This window comes from Triturus cristatus, chromosome 1_1 (assembly GCF_964204655.1).
Source record: "Triturus cristatus chromosome 1_1, aTriCri1.1, whole genome shotgun sequence".
Classification (NCBI taxonomy): Eukaryota; Metazoa; Chordata; class Amphibia; order Caudata; family Salamandridae; genus Triturus; species Triturus cristatus.
Window position 1 is genome coordinate 497,089,647 of NC_140579.1, and position 15,272 is coordinate 497,104,918.

Below are 15,272 nucleotides of genomic sequence, written 5' to 3' on the forward strand. Positions count from 1 at the left end.
GGACCTCAAGGTAAAAAGACACCGGATTTGAATTATCATTGCCTATTATTTATCAGACATCTAATGTTGGGCCCAGATGCATACAAGTTGTTTTTCTTCAAAGATGTTTTTCAAATCACAAGGTACTGTGGCTTCTCCTCTTTATGATAATGTGCATGGTCATCGACTCCATTGTAGATTGTTTTCCCGCACAGCGAGTGAGTATAGAATCTGAAGCGAAGCGATCGATTGATATAGATATATATAGATATATATATATATATATATATATATATATAGAGAGAGAGAGAGAGAGAGATATGTACATGCATAATATCTCTATCAGAGCCATCTGCAAGCACCATGAGACTCCCTGAATGATGTGTGCGCTATACATATGTCTCTGATTTGATAAGAGGAAAAAGAGATCGTGAAAATACTACAATAGCCACCAGGGAGGAGGGTGGGCGCATGTGAATCTACAGTACTACATGCCACAAACAGATGCTTACAGGATAAGTAAGATTTCCCATTCGAGGCATGTGTGGCTGTAGATACAAATGCGTGCATAGGCTGTAGAGCAGTCCTCCCAAAAAGGGAGAGGCTAGCCAGTGTATGTTTCAGGAGATTGAAAGAGTGTACGGAGCACTGCCTAACCAACATTAGCTTGTTGGTAGGCTAGTACATGCACAGAGTAATGTTTAGTAAAAGTGTGTGGTGTGGACCAGGTAGCTGCTATGCATACTTCAGTTATAGGGATGTTCCCCAGGAAGGTCATAGAGGCTCCTTTCTTTTGAGTAATATGCGCTCTAGGAGGAGTGGGCAGAGTCCTCCAACCTTTAGCACAGCATGTCTGGATGCATTTAACTATTTATCTGGCAATGTGGGGTTGGAAGAAAGCAACAAAACATTCTTGTGTCTTTCTAAATAACCTGGTTCTATCAATGTAGCACAGGATGGCACGTTTTACATTCAAAGCATGGAGAGGCCATTCTGGAACTGAATCAGGTTGTGGGGGGAAAAACAGGAAGGTCAATAGACTGATTAAGGTGGAGGTGAGACACTACTTTAAAAAGGAATTTGGGGTTGGGGCAGAGGTCAACCCTAACCCTATGTACTTGGAAGAAAGGTTCTCCCAGGGTCAATGTCTGAAGCTCAAATTCATGCCTAATTTATGTGATATCAACCAGAAAGGCCATCTTCCAAGAGAGGAACTGATGGGGGAAGGAATGGAGGGGCTCAAATAGAGGGCCCTTGAGTCGTGAGAGTACAATGTTGATATTCCACGAGGGTGCCGGTAGGACCTGGGAAGGAACGACTTTAGACACCCTCCTTGAAAGCTTGAATGGTTGGTATCCTGAAAAGAGAGATGTGCTGTCTATTCTGAAGATAGGCAGCCATGGCGGACTGGTGCAATCATATGGAGGTAAAAGCTTACCAGAAACTTGCAAGGGAAGTAAGTAACAATGACCTGCATTGCGGTTTCAAAGGGTCAATAACTTTTGAGGGACAATAGCACACAAATCTTTTCCACATAGCAGTCACAGGTGGTAGGCCTGCGCGCTTACTTGAGAATGCTCATGCATTCATATGGAAAATTAAGGTATCCAAATTGTATGACCTCAGAAGCTAGATCGCAAGGTTGAGGGATCTGGGTGCCATGGTTCTGGGCAAGAAGGTCTGGAGTGTTGGGGATCCTCTTGTGTGGAACCAGAGAGAGTTCAAGTAGACTTGTGAACCATTGCTGGAGGGCCGATAAGGGTGCCACCAGGATGAGTGTGACGGACATCTGCCGAAGCATTCATACCACAAACGGAAGAGAGAGGAGGAAAAGCATAGGCAAATATCACTGACCAGTTCATCAATAGTACATTGCAGCTGGATTGGGAGTGTGGGAAACTGGAGGCGAAGTTTGGGCATTTGGCCTTTTCTGCTATTGCAAACAGGAAACCCCCTCCCCCACCCACATCTCTGAAAGTAGTGGAGAACTTGCAGGCGGAGATCCTACTCTTGGACTTGTTGCCGTATTCTGTGGAGGTCGGCAGCTGAGATTTGATGTTTTCTACTTTTGTAAAATAAGTCTATCTGTAGGAATTCCCATCTATGAAAGTAGTGCAGGCAGAGTTGCAGGTGGAGTTTCCACTCTTAGACTTGTTGCCACATCCTGCTGAAGTTGACAAAATCGTTGTCCATCCCCAGAAGATACTGCGCTAGCAAATACATTTTGTAACAGAGAGCCAAATGCTCTCGGACAGCTGAGACAGTTGTGGAGAGCATGTCCCCCCTGCTCCAGAAGGTAATATATGGCCCTTGTATTGTCCGCACAGACAAGAACAACCTTGCCTATCAGGTGAGGTAGGAAAGCCTTCAACACTAAGGGACAGCTAGAAGTTCCAGTTAGTTTATGTGGAGGCCTTGGTATCTGACTTTCCACTGACCCTGGACAGTCAGATCTTGAAAGTGGGCACCAGAACCCGTAAGGGAGGCATCCATTGTAACAATCTTCCGCGGAACTGGGTCAAGGAAAAGCTGCCCCTGCAACAGTTGTTGGTGTTCCACCGCTGCAAAGAGCACTAGATTGTACCATTGCCACTCCACCTGAAACAACTGTTGCACTAAGCATTCTTGCAACAGATGCATGTGAAGCCTGGTATGAAGTACTATGGCAATACATGAGGCCATCATACCCAAGAGGCATATGACTGTTCTGACTGCAAGATGCTGATTTGGTTGTAACAAAGGGAGCAGTGCCTGAAAGGACTGGATCCTGACAGGATTTGGATAGGCTATATCTATCTCTGTGTTGAGAAAAGCCACTAGGTAGGGTCGGACCTGGTTAAAAGGTAGGTAATTTCCCGTGGGTGGTAAATCGTGTGGCATTTGCATACCATCTCGTCATTCTTCCATATTTCCATACCTAGGTATTCATAAAAGGGAGCAGTATGCCCTTGAGCATGGGGCGGTACGGAGTGGAGCTGTGAGTGGAGGAGAGGGTTTCAAAGAGGAAATCCTCCTCTATTGACTCAGTGTGGAGCTCTACATTATGAAAGGAGGAGGCCCTACCAAAGAGTTCTTGATAGGACATGGAATCATCCAGTAGGTAGAGTCAGGCAGGGTAAAGGCCAGGGTCTGTGCACCCTGGTGGGTCTACATCATAGGAGTCCCATGAGTCACCCTACAAAGGAGTCTCAAATGTGTCATCAGCCCGCCCCCCACGCCCACCGGTGGAGACCCCTGAGGTGTGATGTCAAGAGGGTCATCTGGAGAAGCAAAAGGGGAGCGCGAAGGTTGAGGAAAAGGGTGTGGGGATGGCTGTGCATGGTGTAAGGAGCTGGAAGCCTTATCTGTTTTCTTGTTATTTTGCAGGAATTGGAATGTCCAAGGCCTCCTCGGAGGTCAGCTTAAGTTTCGAGGGTGGAGCAGCAAGGTCCGAGGTACGGGCAAGGATGCAGAATATGTTGGGGTGGATGACAAGATGTTTCTGCCTTGAGTCAAGTTCCTCCTATTCTTATGCAGGATCAGCCAGACTGCGCAGATGTCAGAAGTGCTAGTCGACGCAGAGTTCTTCAGCTCCGAGGGTACTTTCGAATTTGGCACCAAGGTGGATATGGTCATGTCAAGGGTCGGCTCGTTAACAAGGGTCATAGTAGACAGACACAAGCAGTGGGTCTCAAATGCTTCTTTGGCGCGAAGCCAGAAATGGGCAGGGCGTCTAAAGTGGTTTGCTGGTGCCAACAATGGCCTGAAGGCAGTGGTGGTCTGAAAGCCTGTCTCTGGTACCCTTTAGAAGGCTGCTCAGGTTGAGGATGGTGTAGAGGAGGAAGGGGTGACATACTCACGGACTGCTGGGCTGGCGGAAGGTCCTCAGTCTCCAGGTCGGAGCCCGAGATCTCTTCAGGGGAGAAAGCCTCTTCATCTGCAGCAGACAGTTGTGAATGACATTCCCCCTTAATGTCCTCGGGTCCGAAGAGGTCTGGGTGTTGTGTCCAACCCTAAGCGGCATCTCGAGTCAACAAGCCAGATGGTCGCCCATTTGGCAGCAGGACAGATGGAAAAATAAGCTGGTCGGAAGGACTGTTCACTTCTCAAGCTAATCACACCCCTAAGGTGGGCTACCTGAAGTGAAAACAAAGTGAAGGTTTCACCATTTTATTTTTGGTGAAAGTAGGAACTGTGGGTCAGGATTATGCCCACTGTAGGAAAGTGCCCCTTTTAACAAAGTTACCCCCTACTTTTTGCCTGGGATCGGATGAAACTTTGACTGAAAATGTACTGGGTTCCTGCTAACCAGGTCCACAATACCAGTGTTCTTTCCCTAAACTGTACCATTGGTCCACAATTGGCATCCCTTTAGGATCCCTGTAAGTCCCTAGTAAGTTGTACCTCTGGTACATAGGGCCTTGGAACTAAAGAAGGGCCCTAAGGGCTGTAACATGAATTGTGCCAACCTAAGGTGCCCCTCACCAAGATCATGCAAACTGCCACTGCATCCTGTGTGTCTTGGTGCAGAGAAAAATGAAGAGTCGACACGGCACACAACTGTGTGCCATGTAAACAAAACACTGCATGTGGTATAGGTAAGTCCCCCAACAGCAGGCCTTACAGCCCTATGGCAGGGTGCACTATACCCCATCTGTGGGCATATCTGCATGAGTGGCTGTGTCCGTGTGATATCTCAGCAGAAACTTAGATATTACAAGTGCACAGGGAAGCCATGGCGAGTACATGGATGTAAATCTCTATGATGGCTTTACTGTACCCCAGATGTTTATTACCAAACATCTAGTCTTCATAAATCCCAACTGATGCCAGTGGCAGATTTATTAAGCGAGGCACCTCAGAGGTGCCCCTTCAAAACCTACAGACTGCTAGTGTGTCGACTGACTGGTCTTGACCAGCCAGCCACCACAGACAGGTTTCTGACCTCCTGAGGTGAGAACCTTCGATCTCAGAGGCCAGGAACAAACCTGCTCTGGGTGGATGTGTTTACACCTCCTCCACACAGGGCATGTATTTCAGGGAGGTAAGCTTCAAAGGTCCTGCCGCCTTTGTTATGCGACCCCAGCCTCTCCAGACAGGCGCACGCAAGATGGCCACACTAATGTGAGGCTCCGGCGGCCCGGGATTTTGCATCCGCCATAGTACTACTCATAAATAGACTGTGACTGATTAGAGCAGCAGGAAAGAAATCTGTGATCACAGCAGAATTACAGACACATCTTTGGAGGACTCTCCCCTCCAAAATAACAGCGTGACAGGCTGGCAGTTGCCCGGCGCGGAACTGGGAAGGCGCAGCATGCTGGGGCCTAAGAGACTGCGATGCCGAGTGGTGCCTCTGTGAGTGGTGCACAGCCAGACTGAGATCAACGAAAGACCCCCCCCCCCCCCACGTTGCCGTGCAAGTGAGGAGTGAGCTGGGAGGGAAGCATCTCCCCGCGGTGAGGACTGGACACGTGGATTTAACCGCACACGGCCCGGCCTGCGGAGGACTAAAGGCCCTTGATCCGCGATGGTGGCGAAAAGCTGAACTGGGCCAGTGCTGACGCAGGCTCTCTAGAAGCTGCAGCTCCTCGCAACGAAATCCAGACACAGCAGGGGACTATGGATGATTGTAGGGCCTAGTCCTCGGTGGTAGCAGCCCTGTGGCCCGGTGGTCCACTAGCGCTGGGCTTTTCCATGGCACGAACAGATACGACTGGCACCTGGAGCACCGCCTGGTTGCTACATGGCAGAGGAGGTGATCCGAGGCCAACGCGAGCCCCAGGCTCCGCTCGGTGCGACCTGGGATAGGTGTGACTCCCCGAAGCAGCCGTCGACCACGGAGAAGACTGGGCAAGATCAGCTGCTGGCAGCCCAGAGGCCTCAGGGAAGATAGGCCTGGCAATTGGGGCCTATCTTTGTCAGCTGCAACGGATACAGCCGGAGAGTGGGCCGGGGTGTCCAACAGATGCGCGACGGGGCATGGTCCCCACTATCCATTGAGAAGTGAACTGTAGTGTAGTTCCTATTTCCATTATAGGCTCTGCGCATTGGAATAATATACACTATAGTTTTTGCATAGGACTAAGGTCAGTATGCTCCTATCGAGTACATTAAACTTAATTACTTTGTGTGTGCCAGCTAACTCAGAGGTCACTAGACACTTCTTGAATAAACAATAAGGGATTAGTTTCTGACAACCGCATAAACATGACAACTTTGTTTCCCTTAGAATAGAAACACCTCTCAGAATCGTGGAAACAATAGATAACAGTTTCACTCAGTCAATCGTGCATGCTTAGTTTCTTCAGAGTTACACAGAAATAGATAGACGGGTGTTTCAATAAAAGGATTTATTGAACAGTCTTGTTTCTCGTGTAAGAGATATGAGCTGCACAGCGTAAGCAGTAAGAAGAAATAATACTGCAATAGCATTGTCTTTTAGCTATGACATATATTCATATATACATACATAAATAACACAGGCTAAAAAGTGAACACTCGTCTGATGCTTCTAAATAGTTCTACCCCAGTGTACCCAACCTAAGTGTAGTAAGAGGTAAGAATAGGTGCTGTTTTCTATAGTATGGCATATACTAAGTTTGTATGCCAAGAGTCCCTCTAGGTTATAGTCAGCTCCATACCTTTAGAATGAGAGAGGTTGGAATCTCTTTCCGGGTCTCAAACTGTAACACCCCGCGAAGAGAGTCAGAACACTGGAAGCTGGATTCTCTGAGAGCAGGGATGACAGCGTCTGGTCAGTGCGTCAGGCCGGGATATGGTCTCTTCCGAACTTGCCGTGGTGAACCGTGCAGTCAAGTCGTGCCGAGCCGTGGTTTGCCATGGTAAGGGGAGGTATATTTATACCTGGAAGGTGCTTAGGAATGCTAGCATTGACTTAAGGTCGGGCAGAGGAAGACGTCATGAATGAACCCCTAAGGAAAAGTAGTTCATGCATAATAGATGAGTTCTTGGAGAAATCAATAATCCTAGCTAGGGAAAGTCCCGATGGCTTAAGGGTCTGGTTTCTAAGAACTCGTTGAGACGTGAGATGGACGGATGTAGGTGACCATGCCTGTATTTGGTTAGCATGGCTAATGCCTAAATAAGGACTGGGATTCTATGCCTAAATAGGGGAAACGCGAATTGTGCCTATAGAAGGACATGATTAAGGGGAACCTATGTACGGGCATCTAAATCGAAACAACACCCACTACATTGACGAACCATCGATATTACTAAATGCTAAACATGCTAAACACATAAAACTGAGTATCACATGTTCACTAAAAACATTTGCAAAAGCATATTTAAAGTGCTGTACATATCAAATCAATATTCAATTCTAAGCATACGTTTACAGTGGATGCTAAATGAATGAACATACATATGCACATATGATGAAATGGTTCGTAATTACAGAATAAAAAAGTTCAAAGCCATTCCATATCATGGTACATAAATGCGAAGAAAGGCGACAATGTGTCCCTGGAAGTGTTTTCAAAGAAGTCTGTTCTCTATGAATAGTTCTACTGTAAGCAGATTTTTAGCCATAAAAGGAAAAGTCAATATACACAAAAGTGTTCTTGGAAGAAAGGTTCTCCCAGGGTCGCAAATTGAAGGCCGAATTCATAGATTACAAGGCAAATCAAAAGTTATTTGAAGATGCTGGAGAAAACATGAAATCCTCCAATCCAGTAGACAAAAATATGTCTACAGTTGAGCGTGACAGGTCGATTACCTTGTTTAGAAGACTAACTGCACATAGATGTGATGCATCGTCAGTAGCAGTGTTCATTGCCGATGTTACCTGTGTGCCTGTTGATCCATCCCATACCTCAGCAGTAGCATGTTGCGTCTGTAAGATCTCAATGAATGCCGTCATCAGGATCGGTAGACTCTGGGGACAACACAGAGCATGGGCCGTTATCGGGTTCAGCAGAGTATCAATATCCGTTGATATGACTGATGGGAGTTTTAGACAGATGTCTAGCACGCATTCTTCACCGCAAAGCAGGCAGCGTGGAACAGGTAAGATGATACCTTGCCAGATTGGTCTGAATGACAAAAACCATGTGGAATTTAGTTCTCAGAGACGAGGTAAACCCAATAGCTGTACTATGCGCTCACGACACTTCCTTTCCAGGAGAGCTTTCTCCAAAGTGCTGGGAGTCACGCTGGTGCATTGGCTTGCCATAGTGTAGCGGTAGGAATAAAAATAGGATTCCTGCAACGAGTGCTAGAATTAGCGGCAGACCACCAAACACCGAGGGCATGAAGTTTGGAATGATTCAGAGGACTGCTTGAAAAGGTGTTAACAGTCCCGAACATATGGTCTTAAATACATAAACAATACCGCTCTTATGAGACATGTTTAAGATACGTCCCAACATTTCTGTGAAATGTGTAGGTCAATTTGTCCTTAACAGAGCCTGTATCTCAGCCGAAGTCCTTACGACTTGTAGATCAGAGGTTTCTTTGGCAGAGGTCAAAGGCACAGTTTGTTGTAAAAGAATGGCTTTTATTCTGCTCGAAGTATCAATTCGTATGGAAGAGATGTTCAGTGAAGGCCATAAAGGCGACTCCCTGACTGTGTCTATTTGGTGGAACAAGACTTGCATACAGCAAGTGACCCCGGAAGTAACCGTTACTAGATATGGGATACCTGGCAACATGCCACAACACCTCTGATCATTCAACATGAGGTAACTCCCATTTGAAAGTTGTCCAAACGTTGGATTAATCACAGCGGCTGGTGAGCCTTGCAGGTGGCAGGATACATTTGCAGTGGAACCGCTAAAGGCTCCGTGTAAACGAATATCCCGACATATGAGTGAACCGCTCAGTGCATTTTCACAGTGTGTACCGCTAATGAACACTTCACGCCCCCCACTCCAACATCTGTGTGTGTAAGGTAAATCCCAGGATGTCCTGATGTATTCTTTACCCAACCTTTCAAATTTGCCTACTGGCGTGTGTTTAAGGCAATACTGAAAATGGAAAGTTGTAACAGGCAGAATTATTTTGCCATGTATGATCCATTCTGTAGCTGGTTTTTCTGCTACCATAAATGGCAATTTTTCCAGCACTGTATACTTTGCTCCCCTTTGTGCCAGTTCGATCTGTTTATCAGTGAGATTGTAATCTGAAAACAGAGAAGACGTGTTGATGAAACGCCAAGGCACATGGCCTGCACGCAAGTTTTGTAGCGTCCAGCCTAATAACAGAATAGAACGTAATTGGGACTGGCCATGACGCAGCAGGACCAAATCTTGTTCCACAATGTCTATAGCAGAGGATACAATGTTGCCCAATGAATATATCCTGGATGACAGATTCATTAACCCACTGTCGACCACAGAGAGATTTCTCTAAATTAATACGATCAATTTCTCGTATTCTTTCTGCAGCGTCTGCTTGGGTAACCTTCCATATTTCATTATAAGCAGCATAGATGCCAGCATTTATGAAACCTTGGTGACGCGGTTTTCTTGGACCTAGCAAGAAATCCCTAAGGTCTGCGTCTTCTTTAAGTAAAGATAAGTGTTGTTTCACATCCTCTAGTGTAGATGTCTGCAGCCAATCAAGGCATAATATTTCTACACTGTTACTACCCCTGGGTGCTGTCTTTGAACATAGCGTGGGTCTGGCCTATTGATTATTAAACCTTGTATCTTGTTCATGAATCTTTCTTGACAGATGTTTGTCTGTGGGCCAGAGCAACCATTTTTCCCATTCTGAATCTGATCTGTTTTGTAGAATAGTATGTACGCCGACCACCCCCTGTGTAGTGCTATTAGTTGCAGGTGTAGGTATGGACGGTGTGTTCATGTCTTTGATCTTGGCTAACCCAAGGCAAGACGTTTGTTGGACAGTGTCATTCAAAAACATTATCTGCTGTGGAATGATGCAGGCTCTAAACAATGCTTCTATCCCCTGTACTTGCCAATCTTTTGTACCCCAGACAGATTTTGTGTCAATTGTGTTTTTCCAAGTCGAAACTCTGTCTAGACAGTTGGGCAATAAAGGCTGCAGAATAAATCTGTTTTGAATTGGTTAACATATTTTTCGTTCCTGTTTTGTTCACATTTTTTAAGTAAAACGTTTCCGGATTGGATGTATTGTACCCTGAAAAATATGGAAACTTCATAACAAATGTTTTTGAGCTACCCCTTGCTGGTGTAGGACAATGTTCCTATTGGTTACACATAAATAAATTTCTAGGTGTTGCAGATTTATGCAATGATGACCATAGTGGTTGTAACAAAAAAGCTGTTCATAGTCTGTTGAACCCTCTAAGTATTAATGGTTAGAGAATGCAGCAGACCTTTCTAGATCAGACATCATGTTATTAACAGTCTCAAAGTCCCAATCATCAGAATAGGTACTAGTGGTAATAAAGTCACTTAATGATATCTTAAATAAGTGTAGAATTTTCAAAAGTTCAGACGGACCGAATATATCAAAATCCGTTTTGTCCCAAACTATACCATCTTGTATAGGAACGGCTGTGATGTTCACTGCTGACAAGTCTCTTGCTTCACGATGGGATGATTTGTGTGGTTTCAAAAGTAAGTTCACATTTTTACTTTCTGTGTCCAAGTGAATGTATCTTCCATTTATCAGCATGCTCAGTCTCATTACTAAAGCTAGCCGAAGCAGAAAGAAAAATATTCCAGAAATAATGCATAGTTCAATCCATGGTGAAACCAGATATGTTTTTTTCACGTGATGAAAAAAGTCTTGTGCTTGCTCTTTGAAAGTTCTTTTGGCTGGCTTTGTTTCAGATTCGATGAGATCCTCAGAAAACGTATCAAAGTTAATGAAATATCCAGAAGCAGTTCTGTCAATTGTTGAAATTGCATCAGGATTCGTTGAATTCGCTGGCACCAGTTGATCACGTGTTACGTTGGTGTAGACAGGTGTATCAGGACGAACTGTTATTTGGGTTTCAAGAGGGATGAGTTCCATAGCATTGTTGCTTAGTCCTTCATTTCTTACTGTTGGATCCTCAATGGTAATGAGTCGTTCAGTTTGAACCTCTTGGATAGTAGCTAGAGGAATGCGTTTGCTACTTAGTCCACAATGCCTAATGTTTAGTATCGGCCACATAGTGTGGTTTGATGAGGTAGATGGACACTAATCTTTTCTCCTTTTTTCCAGCAAGGGGCGGCAGAAGTACTGTTCTTGATCCGTAGATTGCTAGGACAGGTGTTGGTTGTTTGTAAGAAGGCCCAAATTCCTTCTTGTCTGCAATCTTCTCTCTGACTAGATCCCCAAGCTTTGGGATCCAGGCAGGCCTTGCTGGGACGGCTGGATTTTCCCAGTGGTGGTCGGCTTCAGGAACACATTGATCTTAGTTCATTTAGGTCCTGTAAAACAGCCAAACGATCTTTGATATCAAATGGTTTATTTTCCACCACTGTGCCTTTACATTCGAGATCAGGAACCCACATTCTTGTCCCAAAAAGGAACTCATATGGAGTGACCCCTCCTAGAGAACTTCTTGGCAAATTGTTTAATGAGCGTTGGACCCCATAAAGATGTTTGACCCACCCATCACCCGAACCTAATAACCTAGCTGTTATAGACCACTTTATGTCCCGGTTTTTCCTTTCCACAACCGAATTTCCCTCAGGATGGAATGGAGAGGAGTACCGCAATGCAACGCCCAAACTGGCCATGGCTTCTTTGTAAGCCCGAGAGCTAAACGCAGGGTCCTGGTCAGAGTGTAGTGTGCCAATTGCGTATGTGTCGATAAAGACTTGCAAATCTTTTATAACAGTTCGAGTATCAGCCGAGCGCTGAGGCCACATCCATGGGAACCTTGATTTAGTCTTTTTGGGATTGCATTTGTCCAAACGGACGCCTGCACATAGATAGTCTAATGCTGTCGAACAATGGTGTCTGTACTGGGCAGGCTACTTCGCAGCCTAGTGTCTGGTGGCGTTCTGCACTGCGATCTCTATTTCAGTCTATGCAGTTATTGATGAAGATGTGAATCAGTGCATTCATTCCAGGCCACCAGTACATCTCTTTTAATGTTAATATGGTGTTAGAGATCCCCTGATGTGACAGACCCTCTCCGAGATGTGCTTCATAAATCAAAGCTGCTCTACGTTCTTTGTTTGGAATTACCCTATCCCCCACTCCAGGGATTCAAGCAAACGGAACGTTGTTCGCATCAATTATATACGAGTGGAAATTTTTTAGGTAACGCTGCACCGCTGCCTTTGCTTGAAGCATTGACAGCCAACAATATCTCACTGTCTATTTTCGTTTTTGAACGAGTGATCGCAGATACGCAAGTAGTTTGCACAGCCCCTTTTACGGCTTCGTCAGTCAATGAATTCCCTGCAATGTGAACGCCATCACGTTGATGACTCAGCGTGTATATCATGTGAGTGTTTTGTAGTCCGTTTCGCAACTGAACTACTTGTTCCCAAAGCGTTTATGCTTGATTGTGCCAATTCTGTAAATATTCATTGTATGATCGAACACAGTAAAATGCATCGCACACTATAAGTGTGGGGAATTCGTGATCTGTATTTTCAAGTGCCAATTTGAATGCTTGTAGTTCAGCTCGCTGAGCTGTACAATCCCCTAGAGATTGTGTTTTAGTGACCACTGGTCGGAATTTACTATCGCGCATACGACCTTTAACGATCGCGCACGCTGCACTGTAAGCTTGCTTACTTGCCGTAGCGTGTTGTGCTGATCCGTCAGCATAAATTATAAATTTGTACTGGTCAAAAGGGAGAATCTCAATAGGCAGAGGACATTCGTGTTCGTATTGCAGGAATGCTTGTGTTTTTAAATAAATATCAAAAACATATTCAACATATGTTGCAGCAAGAGAATTAACCCATTGTATCCATCTTGGATGTAAAGCTTTTGCATTTGGAATGCTCGCTTTTGTAACTGCCTCTTAGGCTGGTACCTCAGTCACGACAATAATGCTCTTCCCCTGAGCTAGAGCTCTTTCTTTTGCTACAGCGGTTTGAACTGCTGTCAGAATTTTTTCTGTCGAAGTGAAGCGCATTTCTGCTTATGTATACAAATGTGATTTGTATGCAATTGGTACTTTTCACCTTCATTAAAAGTTAAGTAGGTGAATGCAAAATTTCCTAGCTAACGTGCAGGAACGTTTCAATTCTATTAAGGAGGCGGAGGCTTCTGATTAGGCTTTATTCTTTCTCCATTTTATTACTCCAGCAGCCTTTTTCAAACCAACATCATTCATTATTGGAACTACATTTCCCATGAACACAGGGGAAAAGTGAAAAACGAAAATGTCCAACAGCACTAGCCAATCCCGTCTCAGGGCGCCTCATATCCTCCCCTGCGGGCGCTCTATACTCCTCTTTCTTCCTGCGACACTTTCATGGTAGTCTCCCACTTATTCCTGCTTGCCAGAATCCGAACCTACGGAAAAAGAAACTAAGGAAGCTCATGGAAGTTACCTCCCAATACAACACTGCATATAATTTCATCAGACCACGTTACTGAACCAAGAACGTTATCGTTATCATAGTCCGTCACAAAAACATTTCCATAAAGGATTTACTCACCATAGGAACGCACATTTCTGGGAGGGTTCGGATGAAGACCAGGTGGGCTAATCCTCGCCTCCGCCTCCTTAATAGAATTGAAACTTTCCTGCACGATTGCTAGGAAATTTTGCATTCTATGTCAGGAGCGGAGGCTTCTGATTAGGCTAGTTTAAAGCTTATCCACTACTAAAGAACCCAGGGATACCACCGGTTTAAAGTAAAATCTTTTGAAGGTGGAAACCGAGGACCAGTCCGCGGCATTTAAAATATCCTCCAGTCGTGCTCCCAGGGTAAAAGCCTTAGATGCCATTGCACCCCTGACAGAGTGTGCCCCAAAACGGGAGATATCAATACCAGCTTCCTGCATAACCCAGCAAACCCACTTTGCAATAGTAGGGGACGACACCGCCCTGTGTGGCTTTGTAAGAGCAATAAACAATTGCTTGACACCCTGAGGGCGTACATCTACCGTTGCCACCTCATAGGCTTTGAGAGCTCAAACCACACACAGTTTGGGATCATCGGGAAATGCAGGGTAGGACACGGAGCGTGAATTGCCCTTTGTACGTCTGGAGATGTAAAAGGTAACGCCTTCCGGAGTAAAAAACCCGACCTGAGAGGTCTAGAGCTCTCGCATCCGAAACCCTTCGACAAGAAATCAAACACAGTAACATAGCTAGCTTGGCTGACATCTGTTTGCGTGATAAGATATTTGTTAGCAGGCCACGAACGAAACAGGAGTAAAACCTTGTTCACGTCCCATAAGACTGCGTAACGGGGCTACGGGGGAGTTGACAATCTGATACCCCTCAACAATTTGCAGACTAAAGGATGCTCCCCCACCGGGCGATTGTCCAATGGAACATGGCCCGCCAAGATTGCTGAGCGAAAAGTTTTAACTGACCGATAAGCCAATCCATCTCTTGCCAGGGAGGCTAAGAAGTTAAGGATGTGGACAACGTCCGCCCCCATCGGATCCACCTGTTGTTGCAAACACCAACCACTCCCTCGAGACCAGGCTGAACGGTATGTCTTATTGGTGCTGTCAGCCCAGGATTTTGCAAGCAACATGGCAGCGTGCTGTGAAAGGCCTGGGACTTTGCAACGTTGCCTGTAACCCACCAGGCCATCAGGCGTAGACTGCTCGTGGTCGAGGGGTAGAGGGATTGGAAAATCCCAGGAAAGTTCCATCAGAACCGGAAATTAGGCTTGCGACCTCCTTATCGGGTAAATCAGTACTAGGTCCGCCTGTTGTCTCCTCACCTGGGTGGATAATCTCATCATCGCAAAGGGGGAAACGCATATCCCAGTTCCTTGCTCCAATCCTTAAGAAACGCATCTACCGCCAGTGTGTGTGGATCCGGACGCCAACTGTAGTACCTCGGCAGTTGTGTGTCCAACCGAGAAGCGAAGAGATCCACCGAGAACGGACCCCATCGGGTCTGGATTTCCCTGAAAACACTGGGTTGGAGTTGCCATAGGCTGGTGTCCTTCCAGTGGCGAGAGCACCAATCTGCCACCTGATTGGACGATCCCGGAAGGTGCTCTGCAGACAGGGAAATCTGATTGGCCAGACAATACTCCCAGAGATCGCGGGCGAGGTTGGATAACGCCTTCGACCGAGTCCCCCCCGAGATGGTTGATGTACCGCACCGCTGCCACATTGTCAATCTTGAGTAGGACACAACTTTGGATCTTGTCCTTCGTCCAACACTTTACTGCGAACGAACCCGCCATCAACTCCAAACAGTTGATGTGCAG

At 45.8% G+C, this 15,272-nt stretch overlaps 1 protein-coding gene across 2 annotated transcripts in view; it reads right to left on the reverse strand.

Moving 5' to 3' along the window:
- Positions 1-15,272, reverse strand: part of RNF31 (ring finger protein 31) — a 954,370-nt gene that overhangs the window by 751,488 nt on the left and 187,610 nt on the right. The window lies entirely within an intron of this gene.